Source organism: Schistocerca americana, chromosome 1 (genome assembly GCF_021461395.2).
Source record: "Schistocerca americana isolate TAMUIC-IGC-003095 chromosome 1, iqSchAmer2.1, whole genome shotgun sequence".
Taxonomy (NCBI): domain Eukaryota; kingdom Metazoa; phylum Arthropoda; class Insecta; order Orthoptera; family Acrididae; genus Schistocerca; species Schistocerca americana.
In genome coordinates, this window is record NC_060119.1 from 977,543,061 (window position 1) to 977,556,429 (window position 13,369).

General features: G+C 41.2%; 1 protein-coding gene and 1 non-coding gene across 7 annotated transcripts in view; one reads left to right on the top strand and one right to left on the bottom strand.

The window, feature by feature from the left end:
• Positions 1 to 7,544: 7,544 nt before the first annotated feature.
• Positions 7,545 to 13,369, top strand: part of LOC124615782 (large proline-rich protein BAG6) — a 227,613-nt gene continuing 221,788 nt past the window's right edge. For 2 of the 6 annotated variants that reach the window (XM_047143900.1, XM_047143945.1), the window contains exons 1-2: positions 7,545 to 7,665; positions 8,611 to 8,702. The gene's annotated coding sequence lies outside the window, so the exon portion shown is untranslated. Of the gene's footprint in view, positions 7,666 to 7,841; positions 7,860 to 8,107; positions 8,393 to 8,610; positions 8,703 to 13,369 lie in introns of those variants that run through there. The other 4 variants (XM_047143927.1, XM_047143919.1, XM_047143908.1 and 1 more) reach the window with 4 other exon arrangements.
• On the bottom strand, positions 12,093 to 12,169 carry Trnal-caa. Its single transcript has one exon. It is a non-coding gene; the product is annotated as a tRNA-Leu (tRNA).

The following is a 13,369-nucleotide window of genomic DNA, read 5'->3' on the forward strand; positions in this document are numbered from 1 at the left end:
AATACGTTTTCACTATAAGGTTTGCCAGACCAGAACTAAGCACAGCAAAATTCCTATTATGTTACGAAGGTAAATTATCTCTTTTGTACTGTTGGCAATATATTATCAGCAGCCCGCTTCAACCTGCAAAACACATCATAAAATCTGCTGCTCTGCTCTGCAAGTCCGGAAGCTGAAAGAGATGATTTTATTTCACTATTACCTTCCCGCTTCTTTGCGGTATGATCGATTTCTTTTAATGCAGTTTGAATGCGCCACGGAAGCGGCTTGTTCGTTCGTAGCGCAGCTCTGCACCACGGATAATATTTAAATAACTGAAAATGTCTTAAAAGGATGGGATAATAATTTAAGCAAGCTACTACAAATAATAATGCAAGGTTTCATTAAATAACTCTATTCAAAACATTCAAATATGTTAACTTATCTACAATACACACCTTTTTTTAAAAATGAGTACGTAATGGCGTACATCGATTAACCATGACAAAAGAAGACTACGTTAGCATGTACAACTGCGACACAGGCTATCTTACTCCCGTAACTCCAAGAAGAAGACAAAGAAATTAAGGTTCGTTCTGTATTATTTATACTAGTGATATTTTTCATCTTTGTATGATATTTATCGTCTGTGCGGTTTCAGTACTCGCCGACACAGATATTATCTAAAATAAATACACTCCTGGAAATGGAAAAAAGAACACATTGACACCGGTGTGTCAGACCCACCATACTTGCTCCGGACACTGCGAGAGGGCTGTACAAGCAACGATCACACGCACGGCACAGCGGACACACCAGGAACCGCGGTGTTGGCCGTCGAAAGGCGCTAGCTGCGCAGCATTTGTGCACCGCCGCCGTCAGTGTCAGCCAGTTTGCCGTGGCATACGGAGCTCCATCGCAGTCTTTAACACTGGTAGCATGCCGCGACAGCGTGGACGTGAACCGTATGTGCAGTTGACGGACTTTGAGCGAGGGCGTATAGTGGGCATGCGGGAGGCCGGGTGGACGTACCGCCGAATTGCTCAACACGTGGGGCGTGAGGTCTCCACAGTACATCGATGTTGTCGCCAGTGGTCGGCGGAAGGTGCACGTGCCCGTCGACCTGGGACCGGACCGCAGCGATGCACGGATGCACGCCAAGACCGTAGGATCCTACGCAGTGCCGTAGGGTCCGCACCGCCACTTCCCAGCAAATTAGGGACACTGTTGCTCCTGGGGTATCGGCGAGGACCATTCGCAACCGTCTCCATGAAGCTGGGCTACGGTCCCGCACACCGTTAGGCCGTCTTCCGCTCACACCCCAACATCGTGCAGCCCGCCTCCAGTGGTGTCGCGACAGGCGTGAATGGAGGGACGAATGGAGACGTGTCGTCTTCAGCGATGAGAGTCGCTTCTGCCTTGGTGCCAATGATGGTCGTATGCGTGTTTGGCGCTGTGCAGGTGAGCGCCACAATCAGGACTGCATACGACCGAGGCACACAGGGCCAACACCCGGCATCATGGTGTGGGGAGCGATCTCCTACACTGGCCGTACACCACTGGTGATCGTCGAGGGGACACTGAATAGTGCACGGTACATCCAAACCGTCATCGAACCCATCGTTCTACCATTCCTAGACCGGCAAGGGAACTTGCTGTTACAACAGGACAATGCACGTCCGCATGTATCCCGTGCCACCCAACGTGCTCTAGAAGGTGTAAGTCAACTACCCTGGCCAGCAAGATCTCCGGATCTGTCCCCATTGAGCATGTTTGGGACTGGATGAAGCGTCGTCTCACGCGGTCTGCACGTCCAGCACGAACGCTGGTCCAACTGAGGCGCCAGGTGGAAATGGCATGGCAAGCCGTTCCACAGGACTACATCCAGCATCTCTACGATCGTCTCCATGGGAGAATAGCAGCCTGCATTGCTGTGAAAGGTGGATATACACTGTACTAGTGCCGACATTGTGCATGCTCTGTTGCCTGTGTCTATGTGCCTGTGGTTCTGTCAGTGTGATCATGTGATGTATCTGACCCCAGGAATGTGTCAATAAAGTTTCCCCTTCCTGGGACAATGAATTCACGGTGTTCTTATTTCAATTTCCAGGAGTGTAATAATAAAAAAAATACATAATTCCATACAATAACAGAATACGATGCACAATATTTTCTCTTTACTACAAAATATGTCTTTTGCTAAGGGACGTTACACACAGCGGCCGATAATTTCGACCAGGCCCCGATTTTTTGGGTCGAGTCGCCCCTTGCTCACGACCTCCCCTAGCGGCCACAACAGCGAACGCGTACACAGCCATGCGGACAGCCACGTAGACAGGTAAGCAGACCTATGAACTTAGTGAAGTTTTGTCCTAGACGTTTTGATCGCTATAAAAGACAAGACTGCCCATCACATAACGCAATGTATTACACATGTGGAAAAAAGGGCCGTGTCCTAGCAGGTTATTTGCAACGGCACAAAAACGCCAATTTTGCCCACTTCCAGAATAAACAGGATCGTGCATATGCAGTGAACGTTGTGTTTTCCAGATCTACAACAGGTTCTGACAAAAGTGAGATTAAGATTGTGCCTCCTTCTCACCCTAGTGCTGTGCAACGATGTTCTAACAAACTATTTGTCTCATTACGGATTGCTGGCTGTCGTATGAACTTTCAGTTAGACACAGGTGTTTCAGCCACTTTGCTTAATCGTGCCACGTTCAAACAGTTCAGTTCACCACGCCTTTATAAATCTAGCAAGCACCTCACTGCTTACAATGGACAGGGAATTCCTGTGATTGGACAATGTACTTTGTCTGCAACTCACAAATCTCACACCAGGACAGTAGCTTTTGCTGTGTTGAAGTCAATAGACAGTGAGAACATTTTCGTTTTAGGTGCATTTGATTTGTTTGGCCGTAGCATCCACGACAATGTACTGCCAATCTCTACATTTGTACCACAGGACAGTGTAGACAGCTTGCTTAAAGAATTTCCTGAACTATTTTCAGAAGGAATGGGAAAAGCTAATAACTTTCTAGCGCATGTTACATTGAAAGAAAACGTACAGCGTAAGTTTTTCTGAGCCTGCTCTGTTACAATTGCTTAAAGAGACAAAGTAGCCAGTGAATCGAAGGAATAGCAAGATAATTATGTAATTGGTCCCTTTCAAGCTAGTCAGTGGGCAAGCCCAATAGTTTTATTGCCTAAGCCTTCTGGTCGCATTCGCATTTGTGTTGATTTCAAGTCTACAGTCAACCCAGAGACAGTAATGGCACTTATCCGTTACCTCGCCCTGAGGAACTCATGGACAGGCTTGATGCAGGACGTTATTGTTCTAAGATAGATATGCATGATGCCTATTTGCAAATCCATTGGATGAAGAATCTAGGAAGTGTTTGTTGTAAATACACACTTAGGACTGTTCAAGTATTTGCGTTTGACCTTGGGCACTGCTTCCGCACCCGCCATTTTTCAACGTTACTTGGATCAGCTGACTGCAAAAGTGCCATTTTGTTCAAACTACCTTGACGAGGAACGCATTGCCAATTTGTGTGCTCTTTTTCGAGTGTTGTCAGAAGCAGGACACAAGTGTCCTCTCGAAAAGTGTGACTTTTTTCAAACTGAACAACAGTACTTAGGTCATGTGATAAACAATCAGGGAGTACACCTCCTACAATCTCATTTGATTATAGTCCGTGCCTTCCTGTTTCTCGTAATGTGTCTGAATTGCAGTCAGTACTAGGCAAGACGACATACTACATTCGGGTCATACCGAATGCCGCTCAGATCGCGGCTCCATTGCATCGCTTGCGTAGCAAAAATGTACCCACTGTGTGGACTAAAGACTGTCAAGACGAATTTCAGAAACTCAAAAACGCTTTGCTTACTGACAGATGTTTAGTGCATTTTGACCCTGCCAAGCCAGTAGTTTTGCAAGTCGACGTTTCTTCCTACGGAATCGGCGCTGTGCTTTCTCACTGAATTGGTGCACAAGACAGGCCTATTGCTTTTGCCTCAAAGTTGTTAACTCAAACTCGGCGCAATTATTCTCAAATAGAAAAAGAGGCTCTCGATGTTGTACATGGTGTGACTAAATTCCATCACTATTTGTATGGTCGCAATTTTCTACTTAGTGACAGATCACAAGCCTTTGCACTCCTTGTTTCATCTGTCAAAACCGGTTCTTACATGCACTGTCCAAAAATTGCAACGCTGGGCTTTGTTGCTTTCGCAGTATCAGTATGAAATTGTGAACAGATCTACGGCAAAGCATGGCAATGCAGACACCCTATCTCGCCTTCCGATTGGCCCCGACTGATTTTGATGCATCTGCCATATCTTGTTGCCGAATCGATGTGCAGGACTTTTAATTGCTTGCATCTTTTCCCTTGCGAAACCGAAAAATAACACAGGTCACGGAAGTAGACCCAGACCTTAAGATTTTGTTGCATTAAATTCGCATGTCTTGGCCTCTTTCATTGAACAGTATCCATAACTCAGTTGTGCACCGATATTTTCCATGTTGGTATGGTCTTTCAGTCCAACAAGGTGTGATTCTAGTTCAAAATGACAGTTGACAATCCCTTGTGCCTATTCCCAAAGTGTTGCAAAAAGATGTGTTGCGATTGCTCCATCAAGGACATTGGGGAGTTGTTTTCACTAAACAGTTAGAGTGGCGGCACTGCACATGGCAGGGCATGGACGCCCACACTGAACAGACGATGTCACAGTGTCGTGCATGTTTGGAGAACCAAGCCGCTCTGCCACGGACAGTCTGAGCTCGGCCTAAGACCCAATCGACATGGCAACGAGTGCACATTGACTTTGAGGGACCACTTTCGAATACTCGTTGGCTCATAGTGGTAGACTCTTATAGCAAGTTCCCATTTGTGGTGCCTATGACTTCTATCGTATCACGTAACGCCATTCAAGCATTGTCTTTCATATTTTGCAGTGAAGGTTTGCCAGAAGTACTTGTGTCGGACAATGGACCACAGTTCACTTCACATGATTTTGAACAGTTTCGTGAATGGAATGGCATTCATCACGCAACAAGTGATCAATTTCACCCGCAGACCAACGGAGAAGCAGAACGCTTTGTACACACTTTCAAGGAACAGATGGCCAAGCTTTGCACCACCCACACACGGGAACAGGTGCTGCAACTCTTCCTTGCCTCCAATCGCTCCCACCTAGGAGACGGACCATCACTTCTGCACGGCCGCTGTCATCGGACGCTGCTCCACTTGCTACACCCACCGCAGTACTGGCGCCGCCAATGGTCAGCAAGTATCACTTTGCAGTGTGCGATCTAATTCTTTTCAGGCTTGATGGGCACCGTGGGTGCTGGGAGAGAGCCGTAATCCAGGAATGCACATGATCTAAGTATTTTATTGCAGGTTCTGAAGGTTTGCAGCGCCACTACCAGAACCAAATTCGTGCATGTCATTTACCCCGTGATTCTGCTGCTTTTTGTTCATCAGATTCACAACTTCATGGGACCGCACAGCCTTCACAGCTGCCTGCTGGTGCCACCAGGGCACCCCAGGAGGGTCCCCACTCGCCGACCCCATGGATTTGGACCCACCATCGCCGTCGCCATCACCGTCATCGCCCCAGCACCCATCCTCAGGCCTGGACATGTGCCCTGGCAGCAGTTTTCTGGAAGATGTTCCTATTGCCTCGCAAGCCACATGGCAGGGTACGATCGGGAGAACCGAGAAGTTCCAGTGTCATCCGTCGCAGCACAGTGGGAATCGCAGTAGCAGTTAGCTCTGCCACTAACTCCGAGACAAATAGCACTTTAGCAACCTTAATTGCGAACATAACGGACTTCGTAATTCACCAGTAGGGAGGCTAATGTTGACTATACAGCTGACCTTGTATGTCTGGAGTTAAGTAAACTTTCCATTCTTGTGAATAAAGAAACCAGTTAATCTGTGTGTGCAGTTTGTGTTATAGAAAGAGTGTACTGACCACCAAACAAAATCCTCTCCTTACTCCTTTGGTACAGCTCTACAGAGACAACAAGACGATGTAAAATTGTTCACAACCATAACTAATGTGATGCCACTGTTTGCGGTTTTCTATAGAGGCACAATGAGTTACCATTCACACAGTATGCCACAAATTCTATATAGTTGCACAGCTTTCAGTCTGGCATCAACCAAACCATATAGGAAGGCATTAATGTTGTAGTACTGGTGGATAACTGGGAATTCACGTGGGAAAATTTGGGATAGGGTCGCCCTAATTCAAAGACTGGGGTCCCCATACAACTGCTTCAGTGTTCATCATCTTTAATACATAACTTGCCTTTATTAAACTCAGACAAGCTTTAAAAAGCAGTCAGCAGCAAAACTGACCGAGCAGACTTTAGAAAAATGACTTTTAAACAGCTGCCACTAATGAGGCACCAGCAATTAACAATACACGAACAGTGCAGGATTTTAAAAGCAATTAGCAAAATTACCTGCACAGCTTTTTAACAAAACGATCTTTAAATATCTACCATTAATTATGAACCTCCTATCACTCAGTAGACAGCAAAATATAGAATTAAAAAAGACAATTGACAGTCACTTCAGAGGCAGCTACGATTAGACAAAATGCACTATCAGTTTCTAACCAAATGACTTTTAAACGGATGCTATTGATTATAAATGGTGGTTGCATAAAGCGAGAGGTAAGGACATACACAAAAGTTACTTAACTTTGGCGGGATGGCCGCCGTCCTTCCACTCGTTAAGCTTGCAAGAGACCGGGACTGCCTTCACTAGCGCCAAACCAGTCAAATAACCTCCAAGTCGCTGGTGGGTTTTCCAAAATATCGCGCCCACTCATGGAAACCGCTCTGCAGGTCAGTCAATAATCGGCACTCAAAACCAGGCTTAGTGACGTCACAGGAGCCGAGTCACTCTCTCGGGTATCATCCAGAACTCCAAACCTCTAGCATCCCCGAGTGAGTCACTGTGCGCACCACACACTCACTGGCCAAAACCTTCCTGCTTCGCGGCTTTTGTCCCCCACGCACACATTGCCACGTAAAATTTAACAGTAGTTTCCGTTGTTGTTGTTCTTATAGTTCCAGAAGCTGCGAAAGTGTATCTGCTGACCACTTTTTTTTTTTTTACTTTTTTCAGTAAACAAATGAAAACACGCTGAAATCGAATGGACTACAGCAGCAATTACTTCACGATAACCGTGACAATGCTCGTGTTTCGGAATACAGTCACCAGGGAGCAGTGGTGGAAGCCAAGTGGCGTCGCAAAGTACAACCGAGTCAACTTTTTGTGGCAGTGCCACTGCAGTATGCCATTAGCTATAGCGTCACTTGAGATGCATATGTGAACCCGGCCTCACACCCGTGAGTGATTCATCACTTTATCGTATAGAAATTATGCGACAATTAACTAACTACTTGGTTTTAAGTGACTTTAGTGATGAGGACTGAACATTTTTGCGTCAATGTGGAATGTTTAGTGATAACAAATATCACCCTGTTTTGTGTCATCTATGTGTGAACCATGTATTCGTTGACGAAGCCGGATGAAAATGTTATATGTTTTCTGTTAAGATCTTTGTTACCTACAAACAACATCGAGGTGTAACAGAAGTCGACAAATGGTTATCGTGTGGAAGAAGTGCTAACACAGTGGTAGAGTAATCTTCATGTTTGATGAGGTAATGTGAGGATGAGGTGTCACATTTTGATTTTTGTTTTGTTTTGAATACTTAAATAAACTCGCAGATCTGCCTTAGTTCATGGTTAACTGGTATGCTGAACTTGTTTATGCGTGTAATACCCCTCAATACATTGATCGTTACTTAGTCATTGATGTAATTTTACCAGATGAGTGTTTATTTACGTAGAAGATGTTGGTATTCAGATATGTTTATCTGTACCCTTACGATATTTACTCCGTATTTTTTATCATTATTTATTTAGGATATTGTTCATAGTAATATACTCACATTCGTAAGATACTAGATAAGAGATACTTTTTATGGTATTAAAGACTCAAATTTGTTTAGTCTAAGTTAGCAGACGAATAGATACATTTATCGTGGCCATGTTCGAAGAACAAATGTGATCTTTGGTGATGAAAGTGATAGCAATCGTTCTAGGATGTCTCAATTTCATAGAAGACAAAATTTCGTATTATGTTAAGAAAATTTTGTAGGAGTAGAAATTCATTGCGCCCTAATTGAACTTTTGTTAAACTTTAAACGTTCTTATCCTGTAGCGATACTTTTAATAAGTTAATTCTGGAGAGTGTTTTTTAATAGGTGAAGTAAATGCTGACATTGGAGAGATGAGAGTTGTGGTATAGTTATTACTTGCCGTAAGAAAGAATGGCGTAGTGTGGAATACTCCTAAGAATACCTGCCGGAAGTCCGGAAGAGGAATGTTAGTTGAACAAGATTTAAAAAAATCGTTTTTACACTTGTTGCAACTCTTTTGTAATTCCTTTTCATAAATATAGTTTATGCTCGCCAAATAGAGAATGTAGCACAAGTTTCCCCGGCAATAGTGGTATATTTGTTGACACAAGGTGTAGTTCAGTTTGTGTATAACATATGTTAGTTCTCCATTCAGTGTGTCGAAAGGTATATGTCTTGTTCCAGGCTGTTGACATGTCTGTAGTTCAGCGAGACGATGAGGAATAATCGATGAAGAATTAAAATCGCACGTCTTGATTGTGTAGAGGTACAGTAACGTACGTATACAGAAATTGTTGTAGTTCATAAATTAAAGACTGTTTCACTGATTAGTATGCTAGATCAGTTTATCACAAGTGATAAAAAAGCTCTTTACTTTCATTTGCAGTACTATAGTTGAAATAATTTTATTGTGATGGAGTAGCTTGTGTGTTGAGCTGATTTTGTGCCTGGAACACTGCCTGCAGTTTGCTTTCATTCTTTTAAGAGAGATTTGTCCACACAGTTGTAAATTTGACACCTAATTGATGCACCTTATAGGTAATTAAATATGTAACACATGTAATTATTGAGAAAGCTGTCTTAACATCATCTTCCAAACTATAGAGTTAAAATGTTTCAGTGAAAGGCTCCTAAGTGTTTCAGGATACCTATGTCAGTGCAGGTAGGTTGTCAATAGATGTGGGGTGGGAATTGCACTGTTTAACTTTTGCGGTGCTTAAAATTTTATCACAAAATTAAATGGATTACCTGGAACCTGTGAAGCTGCTTCATTGGCGCACAAAGAACTGTCATCTTCTAACCTATCCATTGGCTAGGCTACAGATCAACCTGTCTTGACTCCCTATCTCCTACAGAATAATATGCACACAAAAAAGTATCGTTAGTGTTCTGTTTGCTTAGTTCTATGCATGTAAGGGTAGGTAGCAGTATAATTATTACATCACTAGACAAAGCAGATGTCTAGTATTTGTACATTCAGATGAATGTAAGTGTGCAATTAAGAAATCTCTAAGGAAATAGCCATTCATAGGATGCATTAAAAGGTGAAACATATTTCTTTAATGTTTGTATATTTTAATTTAGCTCACACATAATTTCTTGATGTTAAAGAACATGCCATACTATCTTCTTCAAATTTTCATTATTTTTTCACGTGAAAATTGGGTCAAAATAAATATTTTTTTCTCTTGGGTTTGTAATGTTTACATCCGAAAATTTCGAAACTGTTCAATGATATGATGGTAGTGTTTAGTATATTTTAGGATAGAAAAGGTAACCTAACATTTGCAATACACTAAGTGACCTGTCAAAGTAAGCATCTTTGTTGTATTATACCTGGGACACTAAAATTTTCACCAGTCGTTTGACTTTAAGTAAAGACTTTTGTAAGCTGTGATGATGGTTGAAATATATATAATTGTAATCTTTTTGAGATGTATAGTGTTACTAGGGATTAACCATTCATTACTGAATGGCAGATTTTATTCTAATTAAATAAATTTATATAGTAAACACAGTTGTGGTTGTGTATAAGAGGCTATTTTTTATTTGTGGGTGATCGGTTTCGAACTACTAAAGAGATCATCATCAGATCTACATTCCTTGGTGAGAGTAGGAATCGTTGGTGTGGAGCAGATCCGTCTGCCAAATTTATTTCTTGGGGCACAACATATTCACACACTCACCTATTCAGCTTTAAAAAAAGGCATTTTTGTAATTTTGCTGCCTCTTGGATTAATTTCTGTAGACTTCTATTGATAGGCTGTATCTACAAAGTTGAATAACCTTGTTTCTGTTTGCTGAATTATTGGGTGCAACATATGTTTATTTGCTAACTCACGTGCTAACAATGAAATTAGTGCTTCAGAATTTTGAAATTTTCTTAAGGATGTTCAATCAAAAAGTTAATAGTGCTGTAAGTTACGTGGTGCTGTCATGTGTTAACAGAGATAGTGAGTGACTGTGTTGTTGTAGTAGTAGTATCCCAGATCTTTTCAGCACAATGTCTGAGTAGTGAAGATATGCAGATTTCATATTATTCTACTAGTCACACAAAGATATTAATTCAACACTCTGACTGTCACTGGTGTAGCAGCATAGATGCCTTCTGTGACTGCAGGTGGCCACACAACAGTAGTCAAGTGTTAATAGACCATCACATTAAAGCTTAAATGTGGTATACTATCATTTTACAGAGACAAGACTTTGGGAAATGTGTGTATCTCTGAAACCACTATAGAATTTGGCTTTGTATGTGTAGTGCCACTTGGTGTCTTCATAATCTTTGGTGTTTGTGCTTGGAACTTAAGTCATAAAATTTTTTTCTTCTGGTTTCATTGTATTTTAACTTGGTTTCTATGCTCACTCTTATCCATGTAACACTTATTTGTAGCCTTCGATGGGTGGCCATTTAACTTCTCACCGTTCATGTTTTATTGCGGTGCAAATGTGTAAGTAATTGAAAAAAGAAAGTTCTCTGTGGGACACTATATAGTAATCCGAAAGAACTGTCATAGCTGACAGAAGAAAATTGTGTTTGCTTCGGAGTTTGTTGTAATGTACAGTATGAGTGTAGATGACATTTTTATGATGCATACTGTTATCATAGTGTAAACATTGGCATGTTTTCAATTAGCTGCTGAATGTAAGGTGTACAGAAATTTGTACACCTTACATTCACCTTACATGGTCATACACCTTGCAAAGTTGTATGACCAAACAGGTCTTTAACATTAATTTCATAAGTGAAGAAATTTTGTTAAAATATTGTCTCCTTCATATTATCCATCTGAAAAATGTGCCTCTGATGGATGTAGGAAATGATCACTCAAACTTCAGATGTTTTAATATCCTAAATTTAGTTTGCTCCAATAATACGTTAACATTTGCATGACCAACAGTCTTTGACTTTTCTTAATTGACCCCTTGTAGAGTTTAATATTAATTAGAATCAACTTTTATTAGCAGTTGGATTAACTCGTGGAGAACAGTAGTTTGCATATTGGACCTGTGATCTCAGGATGTATTCATTTGGCTGCTATTGCAGATAGGTCGTAACTTCTTTCAGTTGTTTTAATCATTGTGTAGAGATTGTTGGTTAGTTATGTTCCATGATCCTTTTTGTACAATAGATCATAATGATGTGGAACAGGTCATTTTACATTCACATCACTAATTTGTTTGTGCAGTTACATTCTGATTATTTCTATTGTTATTTAAATTACAAAAGGAAAACCAGATATACAGGTGTGAGTTCGTAATTCCTATCCGCCAGCCTTTACACATTACAGTAATAAAAATTCTTCTATGGAATAGGAGTAGTTGTTAAGCAGAAACATTCTCAGTTTATTTTCAAATTTTACTTTCCTATCTGCCAGACATTTTGTATTACTGGGAATGTGATAAAAAAAAATTTGTTGCAGCATTGTGCATCCCTATTTGTGCCAAAGACAACCTTAACGTGAAGTAATGAGTGTCATTTTTCCTTCTGGTGTTGTAATTATCAACATCATTGTCTCTTCTGAATTGTAGTGGATTTACAAAAACTTCTTGAGGGAATAAATGTACTGTGAAGCATTCGTGAGAATGCAACTTCTTAAACAGGTTGAGATTTTCACTCTGCAGTGGGGTGTGCGCTGATATGAAACTTCCTGGCAGATTAAAACTGCGTGCCGGGCCGAGACTCGAACTCGGGACCTTTGCCTTTTGCAGGCAAGTGCTCTACCAACTGAGCTACCCAAGCACAGCTCACGCCCCATCGTCACAGCTTCACTTCTGCCAGTACCTCATCTCCTACCTTCCAAACTTTACAGAAGCTCTCCTGTGAAGCTGTGAGGATGGGGCGTGAGTCGTGCTTGGGTAGCTCAGTTACCCCGGAACATTATTCTGTAAGACATCTCCAAATAAAGATTTGCAAAATATGTCAGCTTACTGATTTGTTTCTCCCCAAGATTTATAATGAACTTAAGCACAAGTGTGGCTGAACTAAGTTGTTTAAGGAGTTCAAATTTTTTTTTCCTCCAATTTAAATTCTCATAAATATGGACTCCTAAAAATTTTGAAGCTTCCACCCCATTTATTATTTGCTCGAAATGTGATGCATATATCATTGGTGTAGTACACCTAGATGTGCAGAACTGAGTATGTTGTGTCTTTTTAAAATTGAGTGCGAGACTATTTGTAGGAAACCAGTTAATAAAACTTTTAAGAACTTCAGTTCACTATTTAAGATTACCAGTTTTGAAAAGTCTGGTACTGATTTGAGTTACTAGTATACATATGTGTTGTTTCAAAGCAATCACAGGAAGTATACTTTGCCATGACTGATTACAAATGTGGCTCAGTGGGTCTCCTATCCGTGAAATGTCATTTTAATGCTCTGCTTTTGAGTGAAAACTCTAGAAACTATGAATATGCTTCCAGTAACATAAAAGTTGTGGACTGAGGTGTAGAGTGAAGGCAGTGAGAGCCTGGCCACTTTTCCTCTGTGGTACATAGATTGGCAGTGTACCAGTTTTGCATAGTCAATGGGAGGTTAGTTTCAGGTAATCAACGAGGGGCACAAAAGAGAGTGAATTCTTATTGTCAAAATTGATGACTCATATTCTTAGCAGATTTTGTAGCTGTGATGGATCACGAGATTGCTATAAATGGTCTTTTCCACAAATTTTACGTTTTACTTTATTTATTTACATATTCATTCGCTTAGTGATCGGTGCTGTAGTAAAAGTTGTAGAGTATCTATGTTGGTATAGTTTTGTTGAGAGTTGTTGAATCCAGCAAATGTGATGTAATGAAGAAATATCTGCTACAGTTATCGAGCATTTGAAGTAGCTAATTTCAGCTGTGTGATAGTCTTACCTGTTTTTGGATTATGTCTTTTGTTTTTCCAAATACATTTTGTGCTCATATTCACTTGAGAATTCAACAAAATAATTTCAAC